The sequence below is a fragment of the Miniopterus natalensis genome, chromosome X (assembly GCF_054644295.1).
Source record: "Miniopterus natalensis isolate mMinNat1 chromosome X, mMinNat1.hap1, whole genome shotgun sequence".
NCBI lineage: Eukaryota > Metazoa > Chordata > Mammalia > Chiroptera > Miniopteridae > Miniopterus > Miniopterus natalensis.
The window spans coordinates 105375701-105400657 of record NC_142103.1 but is presented as its reverse complement, the minus strand read 5'-3'; positions in this window follow the sequence as shown (position 1 = coordinate 105400657).

Genomic DNA, 24957 nt, shown 5'->3' with positions numbered 1-24957 from the left:
TGGATTAAACACGTCCAGTGTTTTTTGAAACTTGTGTCAATAGAGTCTGTTTAGCATGGCTGAACCTGTATATGCACTTAATCAAAACAGAGCAATAGCATTTGAGTTTCCCGAATAGATTTTCAGGGTGGTATCCCATCTCCAGAATCGTCCTGGCTTTATTTAATAGTCAATCGCACTGCAAACCCTAAGAATAATCTGAAGTGACAGGGACGTGGAGGGAACACTATGAAAACAGCCGTGGGCACACACAGAGAAAGAAGTGGAAGTAAGTGTCTGCCACGTTCCTTGGAAACATGTCTATAAGCCACGGAAACATGTCCACAAGCCTTGGGTGTTCAGTTCAGCGGGTGTTTCACCAAGGAGCTTAAAAATAATTGAGAGGAATTTCTAGATGAAGGGAGACTGGAGATTTAAAATAAACAGAGAAGATCTCTGATTACATACAGAGCCAATGTCAGCACCATTTACAGAGGGAGAAAGTGAGAGACAGAGAGAGCTGTCTCCGGGCACGTTTTTAACACAAAATACAGCAGCCCACAGTAAGTCTCTCTTTTATAAAAAGGTATGTTTTTATTGATTTCAGAGAGAGGGAGAGGGAGAGAGAGAGACAGAGAAACATCAATGATGAGAGTCATTGATCAGCTGCCTCCTGCTCGCCCCCTACTGGGGACTGAGCCGGAAACCCGGGCCTGTGCCCTGACCGGGAATTGAACCTGTAACCTCCTGGTATGTGGGATGCTGCTCAACCAATAGGCCACACTGGCCCTGTGTAAATCTGAAAATATGTTTAGAAAGAAACCAGACTCCCTTAGTTCATGCCATTCGCAGTGGAAAAATGATATACCCATGCCTGCATTTACACACACACACACACACACAGACATAGACCACCAAAATTTGATAGAAAAAGATTGCTCTTATAAAAATGATACTAATATTGGTCATGCCAGACAACAGACCAAAAAAAAAAGCCTTAACATAGAGTTATTAGACCTGGAAGTTAGACTTCTAAATCCCAAACTACATGAAATAAAGCACAAATTCAAAACATCTTAGGCCAAAATCGATAGCCGGATCAAGGCAGAAAACAAGGTGAATAAATAAATAAATCTGAATGGTTTGATAAAGGGCTATGGATGCACAATTTTTAAAAATATATATGTTTTTATTGATTTCAGAGAGACGAAGGAAGATGGAGAGAGAGAGAGAAACATCAGTGATGAGAGTCATTGATCGGCTGCCTCCTGCTCGCCCCCTACTGGGGATCGAGCCCACAACCGGGGCACGTTCCCTGACCGGGAATTGAACCCTGATCTCCTGGTTCATAAGTCGGTGCTCAACCACTGAGCCACGCTGGCCGTGCTGGGTGCACAATTTTTTACTTCTGATCTAATGACCTCAAAGGTAGTCTATGAAAGTCTTTGGGGCAAGTAATGGAGACTCAAGCATTTCTCACACTGAGCCATGGCCATGCAACTGTACAAGTAAGACAAAGATTCCTTCAAACACCGGGGACTTTGGGGGCAATAAAGGAGGCTTTGTTAAAAACAAAATAATAATTAATAATAATAATAATGGAATGCAAATCCCACCGGTCAAGTGAGTTAATATGAATTCATATTCTGCATAGTACTAATGTAAAAAAAAAATCACAGGGCCGTAATTTAGTTGTTATATAAATGCAAAATAGGGCAATAAAATGTGCACTGGAAGGTAGAAGTGATGAGCAGAGACCTCAGGAAGAGCTGAAATAGATCATATTTCCCCTTTTCAAAGAGGGAGTAAGTGGATATTTTAAAGATGATATATTAGGATAGAGATTCATAAATTTTATTACAGTGTTTGCAGGAATTCTTAGATAAACTACAAATAGTAAAATAATGAAAATGAAGCAGACGTGATTACGGGGAGGTAGGAAGGTAATTATTTTTCCAATATTTAAATCTCGGTGGATAGGAGTCATGGCCGGGTTATGTAGATAAGCCAAGAAACAATTTTGAATATGTTAATATCCACTGAAAAGTTTAGTCCTAGAGCTCAGCCGGCACGGCAAAATAAATATTCTTGATAGAAAGACACCAGTTGGTTGCCCCCTGCACCCGTGACTGGGGCCACTAATCAAACCTGCAACCCAGGTACATGCCCTTGACCTGGAATCAAACCCAAGACCCTCTGGTGCCCAGGCTGGTGCTCTAACCATTGAGCCACGCCAGCCAGGGCAAGAAGAATACTTTAAACGTTCCCTTTATAAGGTCTTACATTAGCAACTTTGCAAGCATTTTTATTGCACCTAGAAATACAAAAGTTACCTTGCCCCTTAAATATTTTAACCCTGAGCAGGGAGAAACAAACACAGTTACACTCCCGCTTTGTAACTTGCTACTTTGTATACAAATAACATTTTCGTTGTTTGGGAACCAGGCGCCTCGGGCCAGGTTGCCAAATGGCGAGCCAATTATGTCGACAGAAAGCGTGGAGTTTTAATTTCCGGTGTGCGCTCTGGTTATTGGAGTTTACGCTCGGATGCAAATTGCTTTTGCAAAGTACATTTATGCGCATTCGTCTCACCCACCTGGAAAGGGGGCTGCGTCTTTAGCAGGTATCACGGCTAATATTTTAACGCCTTACGCTTTGCATGTTTAAACAGATCCCGTTGTGGGGGGGAGACTCAGCAACAGCACGATAGAAACATGTGTGGACCCCAAGGCAATTTAATTATATTTTACATGGGGGGAAAAAATGATGCTGTTTACATGCATGGAAACAAACAAAAAAAATAGCCTTTTGGTCCTGGCAGGTGTGGCCCAGTGGTTAGAGAGTCAGCCAGCTCACCAAAAGGGTAATGGGTTTGACTGCCACTCAAGAGCACATACCTGGGTTACGGGTTTGATCCCAGGCCCTGGTTGGGGCGCGAGCAGGAGGCAGCCAATGATGTGTCTCTCACATCCACGTTTCTCTCTCACTCTCTCCTACTATCTCTAAAAAAATCAATGGAAAAAATATCCTTGGGTAAGCATTAACAAAAATAAAACAATAGCCTTTTTACTATATTGGAATTGTGTTGCGAAATATTTAATGCGCTGGATGTTCACGGCTGACAAACTTCCGAGGGGGGTGTGTTGGCAATTTTGCCTAGTGGACTGAACCACAAGCAGGACTAAAGTAAGATAAAATATTATCATTGTTACCATCCCTTCTGCCAGTGGAAGGTGGGGTAGGCAATAACATTTTTTATTTATTTTATTTTATTTTATTTTAATTTAATTTTATTATTTAATTTATTTAATTTTAATTTTATTTTATTATTTAATTTTAATTTTATTTTATATTTTATTTTATTCTTTTAAATATGTTTTTATTGGTGTTTTAGAGAGAGAGGAAGGGAGAGGGAGAGAGAGAGAAACATCAATGAGAATCATTGACCAGCTGCCTCCTGCACGCCCCCTACTGGGGGCTGAGCACATAACCCGGGCCTGTGCCCTGACCTGGAATCGAACCCTGACCTCTTGGTTCATAGGTCAATGCTCAACCACTGAGACACGCCAGCCGGGTGAGATCACTTCTTAAAGGACCCTTAGTCTGTACTTGCCCTAGTTCTTAGGGGCCATGTATGTGCCTAATATAAAACCGGACCTACTGTGTGTGTTCACGTCGGGTACTTGCAATTTCTGCTGTAACTTTTGCTTGGTTTATTTATTTTTTATAGAGTTGTTTTTTTTTACTCTTCATATCCCCAAATGTAATGGATTGTTTGTCCTCTGATACCGATTTCAGCTGGACTCCTATGATACCCAATGTTACAAGGTCATGTTAATCTGTAAATAATTTATTCATAGCTATGTGGCAGAACTGATATAACTAAGAGGATTGCACTGTTACAGTCTTTCCTAGAAATAGTAGGTTCTCATTTGGAAAAATCCCTGAACGCTAATATATATGATGTATAATATATTATATATGTGGGTCTATATTATATATAAAAATATACAGGGTGTCTGAAAAAAATGTATACATACTTTAACAGCTGACAGCTCAAATCTGAAAATGAACTGTATGTTAATAAACACTGCCGTAGAATTATCAAAGTGCATGTATACATTTTTGGGGGACACCCGATATATACTAGAAAATACATGAACATAGATTAACATGAATATTATAAATAATAAACACATATACCTATACTAAAATTAATTCATATATGTACATACAGTCAAGCACGTGTATAAATAATTATTTGCATGAATTATGTATAAATACTTGTAGGTGTGTGACTGTGTATGTATGTGTGTGTGTGTCTAACAAATATGAATATACTTGTCAATAAATATGACTATGTGTAGTGATTAGTGATAACAGCATGATCCTTTCATTTTTTTACTATGATTTTTTAAATGCTCACCTGAGGATATGATTTTCATTGATTTCTAGAGAGAGAGAACAGGAGAGAGAGAGAGAGGAACATTGATGTGAGAGGGAAACATCGATCAGCTCCCTGCCATACCCACCCTGAGCAGAGATCGAACCCGCAACCTTCGGTGTACAGGATGACCTTTCAAACAACTGAGCCACCTGGTCAGGGCCACAGCACGATTCCTTTAAATACCATTTAGGTAAAAGTAATAACTAGGAATCCTTGAAGAATTGGCTTTACAGGTCCATGATTTAGACTGAGCCCATTTATTAACATGAGTGTGGCTAATAACTTTGTTTTTTCCCTCTGAATGTCCGACAGCCACAAGGTAAAGCTTCTCTTCATGTAGGAAACCTTGATGCAAAGTAATTGAGACGAATGCGTGAGCACCAGGGTCGGCTTCCAAATCAATGTGCAATTACAGGTACGCTTCACAACTCCTTCATTGGCTCTAACTTTATAAATCAATAGGCACAGGTGGAAAATTACAGACTAAGAGAAGAGAATTTGCAGAGTGGTCACTGGACGCCATGCCCTGCCTGCATTGTTTCACATCTGCAGCAGGCCACGCCTCACCCAGAGAGCGACCACAAAGGCATCTAATCTCTCCTTCATTGCGTAGGCTCCAGAGATGTCCATCCAAGGCATTTTTCTTCATTTGTGCATTTGTAATGCAATTAGCTCTCTCGTGGTTAGAGGAGCTCGACAGATGTTTTCCAAAAACGTCTCCTTAAAAACAAAATTAAAATGCAATACTTATAATTTTCTCAGTGAGAGGTTTACAGGTTTCTATTCATTCAACTGAATATATTTGCCAGGACACAGCGTTATTTTATACTTTTGATAGTGACACTGGGTCATGCATGAGACATTTCCCCTAAATCGAAGTCCCCTAAAAAAAATTAATTATAGGCATTTTGTCTTGTGTTAGTTTTTAAATATGTTTTTATTGATTTTTTTTTTAAAGACAGAGGAAGGGAGATGGGGAGAGAAAGATAGAAACATCAATGATGAGAGTCATGGATCGGCTGCCTCCTGCTCGCCCCCTACTGGGGATCGAGCCCATTCACTAGCAAACACCACCTGGGCATTGACCAGGAAGTCTGTCTGCAGAACGTTTGCAAGGAAGAAATGGAGATCAACACAATAAAATACACAGATGATGTATTGTAGAACTGTCCACCTGAAACTTAAATAATTTTACTAACCATTAGCACCAGAAAAATTGTAATACAAAATAGGAATGGATTGTAAGATTGCAGTCAACTCTTTCCTACTAAATGCTCTTGAGGCATTTAACAACAGAAGTGTATAGCCTCACAGTCCTGGAGGCTGGAGATCTGAGACCAAGGAGTCTGCAGAGTTCATACATCCAGTTTCCTCACCTGCCTGGAATACTGAGAATGCTTCCATCGTTCAGTGTCTTCAATACAGCAGTCCCACTTATCTGAAGTTTCACCCGCCCTCAACCATGGCCCAAAAATATTACATGATAAATTCCGGAAAATAAGAACATATATGTTTTAAATGAAAGCTCTTCTGAGTAGCATGATGGAATCTCCCACCATCACGCTCCCACCAACCTGAGACGTGAGTCATCCCTTTGTCCAACTGTGTCCTGGCCACAGACACTCCCTCACTCTTACTAGCCATCTGGGATATCAGATCTGATATTAAAGAAACCACACCCGCATAACTTGTTTAAAAATTTTTTTTAATTGATTTTTAGACAGAAAGGAATGGAGAGGGAGAAAGAAAGAGACAGAAACATCGATGTGAGAGCATAACATCAACTGGATGCCTCCTGCACACCCCCTACTGGGGATCAAGTCCACAACCCAGGCATGTGCCTTAACCAGGAATTGAACCCACAGCCTTTTGGTGCACCGGATGACCCCCAACCAACTGAGCCACACCGCCCAGGGCCCACGTAACTTTTATTTCAGTGTATTGTTATAATTGCTCTATTTTCCTACTACCTGTTGTTGATAATCTCTTGCTGTGCCCAATTTATAAATTAAATTTTATCATAGGTGTGTATGTGTAGAAAAAAACAGCATATCTACAGTTTCAGGAATCCACGGGGGGCCTTGGAACATATCCTCCATGGTTAAGGGGGTTGACTATGAAACAGCTGGGCCATAGAGGTGTTTTCCTAGAGTTCTGTTTCCCAGAATTAAAACTTAAATACTAGAGTGTAGTTTCAAGGTTCAGTTCTTTATGCATATATATTACACATGTATATTCTTTTTCTTGACATAGGTGATTAAATACATAGATTCAACTTTATCCCATTTAAATATAAGGTCTCAAGGTTTCTACAAATTAATCTTTTGTGTGAAGGAAAACATTGTGTTTCAAATTACGTATATTAGAGCTGCATTTTTTCAGTTATAAATTACATTATATGTAATATACAATGATGTATAAATTTTACGTCATTATGGGTATATATTGCAATATGAAAGGTATAATCTGTCTATAGTATACATAATTTTACATATAATTATATGCGGACATATAATTATATGTGAAATTTACATATAATTTTAACATAAAATTAAAATATATAACATAAATATAAATGACATAATATGTTCATATTATATATAATTACATGCATGTGTATTATAATTATATGTAATATATTTTAGTTTTAATATATTTGTATAAAATTCAGATATCTTTACATATACAGAAAAGAAGTAAAAAGTGAAGATTTATGGAATTAATTCTTCCGTACCAATCACCAAGCTTCAGTAATTTTCAACTCATGCCTTAACTTAATTCATCATTACCCCCTGTCCATCCACTTTTCTCCCTCTCCCTCCAGCCGCTGTTAAAGCCAATACTGGATGTGCTAAAAACAGCATTCATTCCTCATATGTAAATATTTTGCAATTCCTCCTGATAAATCAGAGCTGCTTAGAAATGTTCAGTTTCTGTGATACATGTAAACATGACACATCACACTTCAGACCACAAACATCTAGTCAGTGTTTAAGTTCCCAAATGATCTCCTAAATTATTAGTATTATTGCCAGGATACCTATTACTCGAACCTAGACAGGACACGCGGAACGTATCTCGACGTCTCCCTTAACACCGGGGTGTAATTAAGTGAAAAATTACATAGAACGGTATTCGTCATTCCTGATGGAGATAAACTGGGGGAGTGGTGTTTCAGCCCCTGTTCCACATCCCACCGGAAGATTTTACTTCTGTAGAATATCCCATGTGGCTCCTTATGTCTCAGCATTTTAGCAGCACCCAGCAAATGGTTAGCCGGGCATTCAGAGGCCACCACCTCTCGAAAGAGGTCACAGCTGCAATAGCCTGAGCCCTCCAAAAAAAAAAAAAAGAGAGGAATCTCAACTATTATCACCAGCTTTTCTATTTTCACCCCTGTCAGCACCTCTCTCGCTCACCCACCTCTTCATCTATCTGGATCAGGTAATAATCGCCCCACTCTGCTCCCAAGCGGGCAGAGCTGAGCTCGCTAATGAGATATTTGGACAGATGAAAAATAGAACTAAATTCAGCTCTACCGTTTTCTGAAGTCACCCTGACCTATACAAAAATGTTTTAATTTTTTATTTTAAAAAACATATAAGTTTTTATTGATTTCAAAGAGAGGAAGGGAGAGGGAGAGAGAGAGAGAAACATCAATGACCATAGAGACTCATTGATCGGCTGCCTCTTGCTCGCCTCCTACTGGGGATGGAGCCCAGAACCTGGGCCTGGGCCCTGACTGGGAATCGAACCGGCGACCTCCTGGTTCATAGGTCAATGCTCAACTGCTGAGCACACCGGCCGGGCAAAGTTTTAATTTTTTTTAAAAATATATCTTTATTGATTTCAGAGAGAAGAAAGGAGAGAGAGAGAGAGAGAGATAGAAACATCAGTGATGAGAGAGTCATTGATCGAGCCCACAACCCGGGCATGTGCCCTGGCCGGGAATCGAACTCCGATCGCCTGGATCCCAGGTCAACGCTCAACCGCTGAGCCCCGCCTGGCTGGGCCAAAGTTTTAATTTTTATCTTCTATTATGCACAAATCAAATTTCCTAACTGAAACATTAGAGGCATAATGAAGAAAGCCAGAAAAAATAAAAAATAATAAAACCCACGACGTGAGAGAGTAAAACTTATTTGTCATGTGCTGTGTGCACGCTGTAAATTTTATCACGTTAGATTTATTGAGCCGTCAGGAGACGCGGGAGGCCAAAGCCACGACATATGTTCAGCCCTAAAAGGGAGAAAAACTTCATGACATTTTCCAGGTTGGGGCCATTAAAGAAATTTTTGTGGGAGTAGATTTCCTGAGTGGAGTCCAGATGGCACGGTGGCTGGCGGATTTAATAATGTGACAGAGATATTTTTCTAACGTCGTTACATTCCATAGAGTTGTCAGTGCCGGTTAACAGGAAACAGAGCCCCGAAGTTTCCTTTAACCCTATTAATGATACCTTTTTTTTTTTTTTTTTTAGCAGCCATCATTAAATCATAACATAAATCTTATTGTTAATCTAAAGAAACAGAAGAGTTAAGGCTAGAAAAAAAAAATCAGCTGGGAATAATTTTAAATGACCAAGTACATTTCTAGGTAATAATTAAGGGCTTTAACTGCATAGAGAAATCATGCATAGAAAAATCAAAGTTTCCCGTTTTTTAAAATGTCTCTTTATTGTCGGGAGCATTACGGACGTCCCCTTGTCATTCCCCGAGGACCCCCTCGGCCCTGCATCCGCAACGTAATTATGCAAAAACTTTAACTCTCTCCTAGGAACTGCCAAGCAGGGAGGGCCCAGTGGGTTGTGCAAAGATAAATATTTGGGTTGTGGAGTAGATTCGCATCCAGCTGGCTTTCGGAGGCCAGAGCTCCCCGCCCTGGTCCCGAGCAGCTGGTCCTGCCCCACCGCTGGGCCTCTCGCTGCAGGTCTGTCCACTGACCAAATTGAAAGATAAATGGAGTATTAAGGAGGCAGGAGCAGCTGAGCCTCTGGCATCCACGCTGAGCCCTGGGACCTGCCACGGCTTGAAATAGCCCTGCCCTGCTTTGCGTCTGCCCCTCCGCAGTGTTTTGCAGCTCATTCCTCGTGACCCGAGTCAGGGTGGAGAGGTTCGTGGCCCGGCTGGCGTGCCCTTGGCTGCAATCTCCGAAGAGCAACAGGGAATTCTTTCCAGCCCTCGGCTCCCAGGGCTCAGCCGGGCCAGGCAAGTGCAGGGCAGGTTTCTGCAGGCAAGGCCGGGAGGGCTGAGAGGCGCCTAGATCTTAACAACCCCTCAGAATAGCTCCTGCTGGAATGAAAGGAACCACCTCCGAGGCCTATTTTCAACCTCGGCGGAGGCCTGGCTCGCACAGCGGGATGCTGGTTTTTTATAACAAAAGACGTCCTATTAAATTACACCCGGGGCTCCTAGGTGGCCTTCGCCGGGTGTGTGCCTGCTGTGCAGGGCGGTTCCCATCCCTGCTGTAGGTGTGCAGGCGGCTAGGAGAAGGCAGCCACGGGTCAGGATGCAGGGCTCAGGTGCCTCCCCTCCTGGGGGTCGGCGAGGGTTTGGCTTGGTTGGGTCTTTTGAGTAATAGGTATAAAGTCTTCTTTGGGGAAAAAAAATTATTATTTTTTTTCTTGTAGAATTCAGGGGCATGCATGAGAAAGAAAGGCCCGGGGCGGCCCAGTGGTTGGGGCATCGGACTGAAGGGTCTCAGGTTCGATTCCCAATCAAGGGCATTTACCTGGTTGCAGGTTCGATCCCCAGGCCGCGTTGGGGTTCACGTGGGAGGCAAGCAAAAGACGCGTCTGTCTGTTTCCCATCGATGTTTCTCTCTCTGTCTCCCTCCCTGCCACTCTCTTTGTCAAAATCAACGGAAAAAAATATCCTTAGGTAAAGATTAACAATTTTTTTTTTTTTTATTTAAAGAAAGGGATCCCTCGCCGGCGTTGCTCAGCGGTTCGATCGGGGTGTTTCAACATAAACACCTGCTGGACATGTTCAAAGGCAGACCTTCCGGATGCTGTGCCCCTCGGCTTGGCTCTCATGTTGCAGGCCCAGGCTGGCCCTGGAGCAAGCCCCGGGCTGTCCCTCTATCAAAGCCGTGAGGGCCGCCCGGTCTGCAGGGAGCTCGCCCCTGTCAGGGGGCTGACCTGCCCTCGGGCTGAGCCCCGCGCTCGGCCGGCATCGGTTTGATCTTGAAACCAAGTGCTGTCTTGCAGCCTCGAGAGGAAGGTTCTGTTTCCTGCAGAGTCACGTCCAGGATTCCTCGTTCGGATGTAAGGATTTCCCAGAACAAGAGGTACCTTCGGACAAGCTCAAAGAACGAGACCGCTATCATTTAATCTGTGCTACGTCCGGTTTTCTTTTTTTTAAAAAAAGAAATATATTTATTGAGCCCCACTGTTGTGGCTCAGGGTTCGATTCCCGGTCAGGGCACAGGCCCGGGTTGCAGGCTCCATCGGCAGTCGGGGGCATGCAGGAGGCAGCCGATCCATGACTCTCATCATGGATGTTTCTCGCTCTCTCCCTCTCCCTTCCTCTCTCTGGAATCAATAAAAACGTATTTTTTTATTCAGCAAGCAGAGTGCACGAGGAAATCAAAACTCAAACAACAGCCGGACACCAAGGGCTCCTGATGTTTCTCTTTCTCTGTCTCCCAGCTCGTAGCCCAGCTGCACCCCCAGAATGTGCAGGACACATGGACAGAAAATGCACCCACAGAACCCCCCCCCATGGTGCCAGAGAACCGGAAAAAGGGGAACCCCGCAGACGGCAGCTCCCAGCTCTCTCCAGAGATTTGGCAGAGACGGCGTGAGGACCGGAGGGGCACTGCGGGTGCAGCCCTGAGCAATGCTCTCTTGCCAGTTTGTCTCGGAATAAATAGGCCGTGGAGGCAAATATGTGACAGAGAGGGTTGTGCAGCCAGAGAGCAGGAAAGGGGGCCCCTGGGAGCGGAGGCCTGTGTGCGTGACGTGTCCAAGTGGAGCAGGAAGCTGGAGGAGGGACGGTTCCCGCCGGGGATGATGCTCTGGCCTGGCCCAGAGCTCCGCACCTACGCAGTGGACTGGAAAACATGGAAAAGCGCTTTTACTGTGCAGAAAATAGGCCACCGCCCAGGAAGCCGGCTGGCCCGTAGGAGGGGCCACCTGTGTGTCAGACTAAAACAGCCCAGCGAGGTCCTTGAAACTAAACTTAAATGGGAACCAGAGCTCCCACAGCCAGGTGAGACCTTGGGATCGGAAACTCACCATGCGAAGGACCCGTAAAACCAAAAGATAAATGTTTTTTCATCTAGGAAAAATGTTAACAGGACCTGGGTGTCCCAGGCTTTCTGCTGTTTCTGTTCCCTGTGGGAAACCATGGTCTGAAAATAGGAAATTAAAAAAATCCCAGCCCGGGCCAGCGTGGATCAGTGGTTGGAGCATCAACTCGTGCACTTGAGGGTCATGGGTTCGATTCCCGGACAAGGGCATGTGCCTGGGTTGCAGGTTCAATCCCCGGCCCTGGTCGGGGTGCATTCAGGAGGCAACCCATCGATGTGTCTCTCTCACATCCATGTTTCTCTCTCTCTCCCTTGCCCTTCCTCTCTCTCTCAAATCAATAAAAAATCCTATTTAAAACAATCATAATCATAGTTGGCATTATTATAGCAGAAAGTTCACGGTCTCAGAAACTCCGCACATTTACACATTAGAGATGTGCCATTGCAGGTGGACGTCATGAAGTTCAACGAGGCCAAGATAACAGAGCCAGGAGGGCACGAGGGACCGTAAAAACGCTGGGTGTGGCAAGATTCTGGGCAGCCCTGCACATGCTATTCTTGGTTCTTCTGAGTTAAAAATTCAGGCCCTGACAATCCCCCTGGAACAATCTACTCCTCCTTACATATAAATCAGGCGGGATTTTTCTTAAACGGTCACGGTCAGGGTGTGCGAATCATTTAAATGGAGAGCTGAATAATGGATCTTGATTACAAATACATTGAACCGAAGGTGGGGGGAGTGGGGGGGAAATCAGGGCGCTTCTCTCTGTTCATTCTGTGTCTAGAATATTTGAAGTTCGGGTAAATGGTGCATTTGTTCAAATGAGCGCAGGAAATAGCCCATTCGACTCAGAATTCTTTTCTCCGAAGAATTCTTTCCCATCCCATAAATCAGTCCTGGTACATCAGCTGAGGTCTACAAAGACGGGCGCTGGGTACTGAATTTCTAATCCATCACACGGTTCTCCGAGGATGCCCGAAGGCTCTGTCGTCGAGCTGTTATCAAAGGCGTCTTGTCTGGCCGGCGTGGCTCAGGTGGCTGAGCACCGTCCGGGGCACCACGAGGTCAATGGTTCGATTCCCGGTCGGGGCACATGCCCGGCGTGCCCGCTGGAATCTCAGTAACGGGCATGCAGGAGGTAGCCGATCAATGAGTCTCTCCCATCAATGCTTCTCTCTCTCTCTCCTTTCCTCTCTCTGAAATCAATAGATATATTTTTAAAAACGGCTTCTTAAAATCTTAACATACCTACTGACGTGTTGTTTACATTGATTACCAATGGAAAACATGTTACTTCGCGGCAGTGCTATTACTTGGCATTTATTCATTTTGAAACAATATTAATGTGTTCACTGTAATAAAAACACTACTGGTTCAAATAGTAACAGTATCTGGATACATTTCTTTCCTTCCTATAAAACTCCAATAGACAGTAGGTCCTTAACCTCCTCGGTCAGTTCTTGGAAGTTTGGGGAAACAATGTATCAGGGGACCAGTTGGACCACAGGCTAAAATTGATACAAACACGACACAACTTCTTGGGGCATCTCGTCAACATTGTAACACTCGGACGTCGAAGGAAACAATGTTATTTTAGGACCTGCTATTACAGGCTCCTGGTTTTGTTTTGTTGGTGTTTTTTTTTTTCTTTTAATATGTTTTTATTGATTTTAGAGAGAGAGAGGATGGGAAAGGGGGAGAGATAGAAATATCAATAAGAGAGAAACATCATTGATCGGCTGCCTCCCGCACGCCCCCTCCTGGGGATCAAGCCCTCAACCCGGGGATGTGCCCCCTACTTCCATCCCAGAACGGTAACTTGAAATGAATGCTTATTGATTACCTGAATTAATTTATTCTGCTCGTACGAGGCGCTCTAAAAAAAATGACATTTTCGCTCTATTTTTATTTATCGACGTTGTTGGCATGACGGTGGTTAATAAAATGATGTAGGTTTCCATGCCCGCTTCTCCCCTCCCTCTGCCCACCTCCGCCTACCGCCAACTGCTAACCGCTTTTTCCCTCTGGCCATCGCCCCACTGCTGCCTGGGACGGAGACTCTGCTGCGGGCGACGGATGCAGACGGTGTTTTGTTGAGTTGTCGTTTGAAATCTGTATGGTCTTGTGAATCAATGTCACGGTCAGGCAGTAAATTCAATAAAAAATTAAGTTACGTTAGGAAACTAAAAAAAAAAAACATGCAACATTCTTAAGAGAAAAAATTATATAGGTTTCAGGTGTACGATTTATGATGGGGTGGGGAGGACTCTCCTTTTTAAGGGGAGGAAGAGAGTAATGCATCAGGAAAGTCCTCAGGCCCTGGGAGCCGTATATCCCCACGGCTACAGGGATGCATTAAAATTCGCCAGCCTGGCTCTCCCTCCAGTTTCATGCTTCGAATACTTAGAAAGAAAGAAAAAAAAATCTCGGTAAAAAAAGTTTGGACAGTCTTGCAGGACATACACGGACTTGTTATGGAGTAAATGTCCCCATGAGCTTTACAAAGACTGAAAATGTACACGCGTGTGTGGTATGTGTGTGTTTTACCCGATCATGTACCTGGACTTTGCTTTTTTGTGTGTGGGGGTTGTTTTTTTTTTTTAAATAGTTCCTACCTGGCTGGCGTGGCTCAGGGGTTGAGCGTCAACCTAGGATCCAGGAGACTGAGGTTCGATCCCCGGTCAGGGCACAGGCCCGGGTTGTGGGCTCCATCCCCAGTTGGGGGCGAGCAGGAGGCAGCTGATCAATGACTGTCGTCACTGATGTTTCTCTCTCTCCCTCTCCCTTCCTCTCTCTGAAATCAATGAAAACATATATATAAAAAAAACAATACAAGAGAACATGAATCTTTTTTTCTTTGATTAATCCCCACACCCTTCTCCAGCCCCCCCACACAACAGCTTGGTGATGACCAGAGGGGAGGGTTTGGGGGGAGGTAGAGGAGGGTCCAGGGGGGTTACATGGTGATGGAAGGAGACTTGACTTGGGGTGGTCAACACACCATACAACATACCGATGATGGATTATACAACTGTACCCCTGAAACCTATATCATTTTATTAACCAAGGTCACCCCCAATAAATGCAATTAAAAAATAAATAAAACAGTTTTTTGAGGACCCTTTACACTGTTTTCCACAGTGGCTGCACCCGTCTGCACCCCCACCAGCCGTGTACCGGGGGTCCCCCTTTCTCCACACCGTCGCCAGCACCTGTTTGTCAATTTCTTGATGGGAGCCATTCTTCCCATGGTCGTTTTAATTTGCATCTCTGATGATTAGCGATGTTGAGCATTTTTTTCTTATGTTCCTCAAAAGATTAAAAATGGAGCTGCCTTTTGACTCAGTGATCCCACTCCTAGGAATATACCCTAAGAATCCTGAAACACTAATCAGAAAGAATATATGCACCCCGATGTTCATAGCAGCATAGTTTACAATAGCTAAGATCTGGAAACAGCCCAAGGGCCCATCCGTAGATGAGTGGATAAAAAAGCTGTGGTATGTCTATGTGGCGGAATACTACGCAGCTGTGAAAAAGGTGGATCTCTTGCCCTTTGGGACAGGATGGAGGGACCCGGAGGGTATGATGCTGAGTGAAATAAGCCAGGCAGAGAAAGAAAGTATCATATAGTCTCACTTATATGTGGAATCTAAGGAATAAAATAAACTGCTAACAAAATAGATCCAGAGACGTGGAAGCAAGGAGCAGACTGACGAATCTCAGAGGGAAGGCAGGGAGATGGGAAGGAATTAACCAAAGAACTTCTATGCATCTGTGCAAAACCCATGGACACAGACAATGCACAGGCAGGGGCCTGTGATGGGGGGCATGTATGGAGGGGGTAAGGGGGGAAATGGGGGGCATCTGTAACACTCTCATAATAAAAATGAATGAATGAATGAATGAATGAATGAATGAATGAATGAAACAAGCAGAGGAGCCAATCGGGGAGTTTGCAGTGGAACTAAAATTCCCTTTGTGGAAAACGTGACTAATGCACCCGGCAGATTACACGGAGGGTGAGCAGATGCGTAAATCACCAGGTCCTCACGAGAGATTACATGTTGGAAGCTGCAAATTACAGCCCCTCTGGCTTTTTGTACGGACACCCCATTAACTCGTTGCAGGGGGTATTTTCCTTTGCGATTATCTCGAAGTGGGCACCCCGTCTCTCTGGGCAGGGCCCAACTTTGGGGGAATTTACAGCGGTTTCTTTGACATGCTCCGCAGTTCATTAAACAACCGTCTGATATGTGGTTCGGCCCTTTCGGGCGCCGCCGTTATTCAGGTTCTATTAGGAAGAAATATAACCCGGTGTTTTTTTAAAAAAAAAACGTAAACATATCCATCAGCATCTCTGCGGCGTGTGTACTATTTCACCCTTTGGCTTCACGGGGAAAAAGATGATCTGCGGGGACCTCAGGGAAACTGAAATGCCCCCCACTTCCCGGAGTTTGATGTCAAGCAACAGGCTGGGGCTTCTGTGGATATTTAGATGTGTCTATAAGTTAGAAACACGGATGTTTAGGTAACATAAGAGTGTGTGCTGACTGTCACAGGACATTTAAAAAATGTAAACATCTGTAATATTTTAAACAAAAATAAAATTTAAAAAAATTATAGATGCTCACCCATTTTTTTTTTTCATTTTTTTTCTTTCAATTGTAGTTGACTTTTTTTTTTAAAATCCCCACCCGAGGATATTTTTTCCATTGATTTTTAGAGAGAGTGGGAGGGAGAGAGGGAGGGGGAGAGAGAGAAACATCGATGGGTTGCCTCCCGCATGAACCCCGACAGGGGCAGGGGATTGAACCTGCGACCCAGGTGCGTGCCCTTGAGCGGGAATCGAACCCAAGACCCTTCCGTCCGCGGGGCAGTGCTGCAACCACTGAGCGAAAAGGGCTAAACAGATAGACGCCTTTTAAAAAATATATTATAAAAAAATCTAACTACTATATGTCCAAAGCAATGAACACCATGACCTTGAGGATCCTTTTAGGTTTCTGTTTTTAAAAAATAATTATATTTTTTATTGATTTCAGAGAGAGGAAAGGAGATGGAGAGAGAAACATCAATGAGGAGAGTCATTGATCGGCTGCCTCCTGCACGCCCCCTACTGGGAATCGAACCCTGACCTCCTGGTTCCTAGGTCGACGCTCAACCACTGAGCCACGCTGGCCGGGCTGTTTCATGAATTTCACTCCATCACATTACTCTAACTTTTTATATTCCAATTTTAATTTACTTCCCTGTTTTTTTTGGGGGGGAGGGTTATGTTAACACATGTGTTGGAAGACGGTGCCAACAGTTATTTCAGAATAAAAATGATGCGTTTACTTATTTCTTGACAACACCGCACACACGATTCGTACTGCGAACTTTATTTGCCTCAGGGGAATTCTATTTTTATCTGTTTCTTCTTGAATTTCAATTTTTTCGGTGGTATTATGGGACCTTAACTTTTCACGATAAACCTCAGAATAGTTTTTTTCAAGGTGTACAAAAATGATGAATGTTTTCTCTGAGACGATCCTGAATTTGATTTAAGAAGAGCTGTCATTTTTAACAGTATTGAGTTTCCTTATCTACGTATATTCCTACTCCTCCAATTATTTCTATTTTTTAAAAAAATATTTTGAGCTTTCTCCCCAAAGATCTTGTACATCTTGGGAATAATATTAACTAGTAAAGAAAATACATCCAACGTTACGTGGGTGGACAGTAAGAACAGTCATTTTATGCTTCAGACCAATTTTTTAAATAAAAAAGCCTGAAATTCCCCTTCCTCCGTCCCCACCCCATATTGCCACTTTTGTAAAAAAAAAAAAAAAAAATTTAAAAATATATGTTTTTATTGATATTTTTAGAGACAGAGGAAGGAAGAGGTAGAGAGAGAAACAGTGGCGAGAGAGAAGCATTGACTGGCTGCCTCCTGGACGCCCCCTACTGGGGAATCGAACCAGCGACCTCTTGGTGCCTAGGTCAACGCTCAACCACTGAGCCACAGCGGCCCAGGAAATATTACCATTTTTTTATGTTGATGCACAGTCTACATTTTTTAAAAGTTTACCTTTCGGGTATATGTCTTAGAGGTAACTTGTTTGTCTGATTGCAAATTGGGCATAAAACACGCCACCCTCTCCATATATCTGCATTTTTTTTCCTACTTAACGTTTTGAGCCTCAACTCTATGCCTCTGAGATTTATTCTCATTGGCAAATAGAGACCTAGTTTGCTCCGCCGGTTCCGTAAGTTATTTTACGGTGCGAAGGAACCCCAGGTTATTTACCCATCCCGCTGTACATTAAGGTGCCCATTTGGGCCGCTTCCCGTTTTTCACTGTCTAAAACCAGACTGAAGGGAGCCACTTCTCCGTGGGTGAGACGGGATATAAACATGGAAATTGGATTCTTGGGTAAATAAAACAGTGGGGTGGTTCAAAGCATGAGTGTGCGGCTGGCTGGCAGAGCTGTGGGTCCAGGAAGCGGGCAGGGACCCACTGCAAGGATGAGCCTTCCATGTTGGCATCCACGTGGACATACGTGGACACACGTGGACAGATGCAGACATGTGGCTACACCTTCCCTCTTGGTTGACAATGAGTTTGGTGCCAGTTCTCTGGGTGCTTTTCCTCATGTCTACACCTGATGCCACGTGGACATACGTGGAAAACTGTGGACAAATGTGGACATGTGGCTACACCTTCCCTCTTGGTTAACCATGAGTTTAGTGCCAGTTCTCTGGGTGCTTTTCCTCATGTCTACACCTGATGCCACGTGCACATACGTGGAAAACTGTGGACAAACGTGGACATGTGGCTACACCTTCCCTCTTGGTTAACAATGAGTTTAGTGCCAGTTCTCTGGGTGGTTTTCTTCATTTCTACACCTGATGCCACGTGGACATATGTGGAAAACCGTGGACAAACATGGACATGTGGCTACACCTTCCCTCTTGGTTAACAGTGAATTTGCTGCCAGTTCTCTGCATGGTCCCCCTCATTGCTACACCAGATGAAGTAGAAGAAATGGTCCAATATTTCAATTTCAGGGATATTTTTCCACTCTCTAGACTTCATCATTATTTGCAACCTGTCAAATATTTCATTTAATCAAACAACTCTCTAAGCTCCTTAAGGCTGTCTACTCATTTTCACTTTTACGGCCACGAATCGTAGAGCAGTACCTTTCTCACAAATTGCGCGCACCCCGTATTGTGTATTAAGTTATTTTCCTACGGAAATGATATTTTGCACAGACCCCGATGTCTATTCTTTGGCGAGTTGTAACATTTTTCATTATGCCTTTCTTTTTATAGTGGTAACGGAGAGAGGATTACCTACAGTGTTTGCTCTTGTTATCACGTTGTGCACACGGCTTTATGGGGGTTATAAACATTTTTCTGCCTTTACACCTCTCGCTTGTATGATTTGCTCACAAGGAAAAGAGAAAGTCAAATATTTCTCCAATGGCCATGGGAACGCTGAAGGCTTTGTTTTTCGTATGTCGTCTATTCTGCCTTACCTATCATAACAGGCACTCGACAAAAAATGAATGATTATGCTATTTCACAGAAAATTTTCGAAGAAAACAATGGGGGAGCTACCAAAGGGATCCACCACTGTTATTTTTAGGCTTGTGTTTATATATATATATATATATATATATATATATATACACACACACACACATATATATATATACACACACACACACACATATATATACACTTATATATATACACACACATATATATATTATTATATTGTATTATATTATATACAATAAATGAATAATTATTAATTCCAATGGGTTAAACCTGAAAAGAAAGAAACATCAATTGAGCTATCAGCTGTCAAAGCATGTATACATTTTGGGGGGTCTATATATATACACATATATAATAGCACAACAGCATTTTATTTTTTTATCTTTTATTTATTAATTTTAGAGAGGGAGTGGTAGGGGGAAAGAGACAGAGAGAGAGAGAGGGAAATATCCATTTGTCGTTCCACATATTCATGCATTCACTGGTTGATTCTTGCATGTGCCCTGACCGGGGCTGGAACCCACACAACCCTGGCGTGTATTGGGAGGATGCTCCAGCCACTTGAGCTACCCGGCCAGGATCAGCATAACAGCATTTTAAATCACTGATCTCTTTGTCGCTTTGAAAAAATACAAGACGTGGGAGCCCTTCCCACGTGTCATGGGATGTATGCTCTTGATGTGGCACTTGAGTAAGGACCCTCTGTCTTGGTTGACCTCACACAGGCTCCACACACAAAACCTCCCCATAGCAACCAGAGCTGTGCAGCACTTGGAAAGCCCTGGTTCCTACAGAGCATCTCCGAGAGGAGTCCAGTCCCAAGACCTCGAGCAGGGGGAGCAGCTGGATGGATACGATTAAGGGTTTTGCTTTTGTTAAGACTTGTCTGCTCTGCTGCCTCCTTAGGGGTGATTCCTGTGTCCCCAATCTCACAGGTGAGCATGGCATCCACCCCCTTCTGCAGATGGGATGTTGGGTCTCTGTGATTCAAGAGCTCTGGAGCCCCGGCTCAGTGGATAGAGTGTGAGCACCAAGTGTGGAAGGGTCTCGGGTTTGATTCCTGGTCATGGGCATGTACCTGGGTTGCAGGTTCCATCCCCGGCCTGGTTGCATAAGGGAGGCAACCAATCGACGTGTCTCTCACACATCAACATTTCTCTCTCTCTCTCTCTTCTCTCCCTTCCGCTCTCTCTAAAAATCAATTAGAGTGAAGATTAACAAAAATATAAAGTGACAATAAATAATTTAAAAAAGAGCAGTTGAGCTTGTGGGTGAGTTCTCTTGTGATTAGAAAAGAATTCCCCAGACCTCACCGAGAGGGATGAGTGGATGAATGGACCGTTCTGCAATGGCTCCTCGGGACAATGACATTGGGATTGAGCTCAGCCACACCTTAAAATATTTTGCTGCATGTTTTATCGATCAGCACTCCAAAAACGGCAACATGCAATTAAATTTATCATTTAATGAAGCACCAACGAGAATGAGCTCCTTCTGGGGAGGCATTTTTTCCCACCCGGTACGGGACATTGCCTATTCCTTCGCAGTTCCGTTTTTGCATTAGCTGCAAGAAAACTGAAAAAGTCTGAATCCCATAACACCGATGACTCAGCGAAAGATATTTTACCTTCTGCATTTGCTTTTATTCTGATAGCGTTTCAGTTGCGCTCTTTTAAAGGGTGGCTAATTGCGTTGACCAAATGTCTTTGCATCTCTGTCTCTATAGAAAATAGATATCCTGTCTCATCCCAGGAGAGAGAGAGAGAGAAAGGTCTCAATATATTTATAATACAAATATACACATCTACAAATATAAACATTCATAAATATAAATACACAGATGTCTTTATATAAATAAATATGCAAATCTATGTGTATATTTTCATGTGTGTGTGAAGATAACGTTCATGCCTGTTCCTTTGATAGCGACTCTTTACCAGGCCTTCTGAAGTGGATGCCAATTTTGGGACCGAATGATCGCATCTCCCTACTTTTGAATTTCTAGCCGCGGCCCATTCGAATTTTCATCCTGACATCTGCAATATTCAAAGTGACGATCCCGCCTTTTGCAGATTGGTTGAAACGAAACAAAACAAAGCTACGAGATGAGGCAGATTTTATGTGATTTTCCATCAACCTGCACAGACTGACGTCTCGGTACAACTGGGACGTAGCAACAGGATCCTCGGTGTTTCTGTTGCATCAATCAATCGAATGAATTTGCTCATGGGCTGTCCACGTGCCGCTTGGGTAAATTTTAACATCAAGGCCGGAAAAATAAGTGTCCGTTTTCTGCAGATAAGAGACGTCGGGTTGTGGTTGAAAATCACAGAGAGAAATATCCGTTTTTAATAAAATTATGTTCGACTGCATGGCTACAACCACAGAGCAAGTCAGCCTAATCCGGCAACAGCTCTCAGCTCTTCAGAGAACGCCCCGAACCCGCAATATTTTCGCGACGCCTTGATCATTGGGAGAGACGGTTAAGAAAGGCGCTTACATCAGCTATGTCCATGCGGGTCGTGTTTCACGGTGAAATGTTAAGGTTATTTATCCTGATGGGGGTCCAAGGCTATTTCTTTCTAACGAAAACCTGTTTATATACGAGCCTTTTTCATACTCAAAGACCATTGTCTTGGGTGGGATGGTCTTGTTGCTATAGCCAAGGCCGGCTGCAAAAAAACCCAAAAAACAAACATGAAGCCTAAATATTTTTTCATCATTACCCACTGACCCTGCAGAGGATCAGGATCCCTCCTATGGTATTTCCTTGCTGATTTCCAGGCAGATTTTTTAAAATTTATTTATTTTTTACAATGCACTGTCTTGCTTTGTTTTTAATGCTCAACACAAGGATATTTTTCCTTTGCTTTTTAGAGACACTGGAAGGGAGGGGGGAAGGGAAACATTGATGTGAGAGAGACATTGGAGCGGGGCCTGGGGTCGGGCCTGCAGCCAAGGCACGTGCCCTTGGCCGGAATCGAACCCGAAACCCTTCAGTATGCGGGCCTACTGGGGACGTCGAGACTCAGCGTGGTTGGCTATGAAGCCAGCGTGCCCGGTAAAGATGAGACACAGGATGGAGCCCTAACTAAATCCTAAAGGGTGTCTCCAAAGGGTTCGAGTTGCCCTGGCTGGTGCTGCTCAGTTGGTTGAGCATCGTGAGGTGCACCCAAAGGTTGCCCGTTGGATTCCCCGCCAGGGCACATGCCCAGAGGGCAGGGTCATCCTGCAGGAGGCGTCCGCTCGATGTTCCTCTCTCATCAATATTTCTCTCTCTCCTTTCCTCGATCTCTAAATAATCAATGAAAAAAATATTGTAAAAAAATGGTTTCAGCCCTTGCAGGGCCTTTCCGTGGCCATATCCATTTTAGGAGAAGCTCATTCGTGTCGACAAAAATAAAAATAAAAATAAAAATCTCGCTGGGGTTTGGGTAGGAATGGTATCCAAACTCACAAATCAATTTGGGGGGGGATTTGAGTCAGCGTGTTTGGGTGCAGGGAGCCTCAGGGTGCAGGGGAGCAGGGTGCTCCCCCTGGGCAGGGGTCATAGGCAACCTAAGATGCATGGTGCTCCCTTGTCCCACTTGTGCTGAGGCCCCAAACCAGCCTGCCTTCTGCTCCCCACCCTTGAGACTTCTCCTTTGCTGGCCTTTTGCATAATTTCTACGCCTCGTCTCCGTACTTAGTGAGAAGGGTCGACAGAGACGGGCCCAAAGCATCGCGTCAGAACAGAAGGCACCTGCCCTGTTTATTACCCAAACGGCCTTACAGAAGCAAACGCAACATTTCAGCTCTCTCGGCCTCACCCGGGCTAAAAATAAATTCCAATCCACACGGAGAGAAGGGAACTGGTTGCATAAAAACAAACACGACGTGATTGACTCGGCTTTTTCACACCCAGTTAGTAAATCAAATATTTGAGTTCCAGGCAGCCGTACACAGGTAAATATTTAGCAACTGCCTCTAGGGGGGGAAGAAAAAAAAAAAAAGAAAGACTGAGTTGTAGCAGCTCCTGTTATTCGATGTAAATAATCCCTTTGCTGCTCATTTCAAGCTACTTGCGTGACATCCAGCAGCTCACAGAATTTTCAAAGATGTTAATAAGCAGCTCTCCAAAGCCACCAGGAGCTGGCCCCAGGAGTGCACCAGGTGCGTGCAGAACATGCCGGTTAGTTCATCCCCTCCCGCCTCCTCCCTCTCCCCGCTTCCCTCTGAGACCCGTCAGTCTGATCCGTGCTTCCACATCTCCGGATCTATTTTGTTCGGTTTATTAAGTTCTTTAGATTTGCTGATAAGCAGGATCATGAGGTGTTTGTCTTTCTCTGCCTGGCTTATCTCACTCAGCATAATATTCTCCAGGTCCCTCCCTGCCGCCCCAAAGGGTCAGCGATGCTGCTTTTTCACAGCTGCGTAGTATTCCACGGTGTAGATGTGCCACAGCTTTTTTATCCACTCATCTGCTGATGGGCACTTGGGCTGTTTCCAGATCTTACCTGTTGTCAACTGTGCTGCTATGAACATCGGGTGCATATATTCTTTCTGATGAATGTTTCAGGATTCTTAGGATATATTCCTAGGAGTGGGATCCCTGGGTCAAATGGCAGCTCCATTTTTAATTTTTTGAGGAACCTACCTACTGTTTTGCACAGTGGCTGCCCCCGTCTGCATTCCCACCAGCAGTGCATCAGGCTCCCCTTTCTCCACACCCTCCCAGCACCTGTCGTTTGTTGATTTGTTGATGGAGCCACTCTGACAGGCGTGAGGTGACACCTCATTGTGCATTTAATTTGCATCTCTGATGATTAGCGACGTTGAGCATCTTTTCCTATGTCTCTTGGCATCTGCATGTCCTCTTTGGGGAAGTGTATATCTAGGTCCGTGGCCCATTTTTTAATTGGATTGTGAGCATTTCTGAAATACATTGATGGGCGGGTTCCCCCCCCCCACCCCCGAGTTGCAAGGCGACCGCTGGCGTCTCTCGTCTTTATGAAATTATGAAATTATTAAATCTATAAATCATCCTGAAAGCTCTGGACGTTCAGGAACATTCCTAGGCATGAATGACATTCTAAAAATAACATACGCCGGCCTTCTCATTACAGTTGTTGGACGATTCTAAAATCCAAAATTAGAAGTCCTCTGTCCACATCTCGACGGGCACTCATTAGCCGGTTCGAACGTCTCTTGACATGTAAATGCCAGTCGCAAATGCCTGTCATCACCGACGGAGCTGGGATCTCTTTTCTCAAATTGGCAAAATCGCTATCTAAAGTATAAAGTGTGTTCTCTGTAACACGTCCCACCAGGAGTCCACGCACACGTAATTTAATGACGTATATTCACCTGAGCTATCAGGAATGTGGTGAGAATTTAAGGATGGGTCATTTTAACCACACACTTCATCAATTACTGAGTTAATTCTGATAATAAAACCATCTCACTGGAAAAAAAAATAGTCCTGCAGATATTAGTACCCGAGTCTATATATATGCTAAGTGTCTGAAAAAAAAAAAAAAGATAATGAATCCTTAACATTTAAAATATAATCTTAGTATCTATGGTGTTGCGGGTAAAATAGTTTTACGGAAATGAGAAGTTTAAATTTTTATATTTCTCTATTTCTTTGCATATATCTATGACCTAGTTTCATTAACCAATAATCTTGCCAAGGGAATCAGCTTTCCAAATTTCTAATAAAATGTAAGCCAGTTATAAATATTTCATA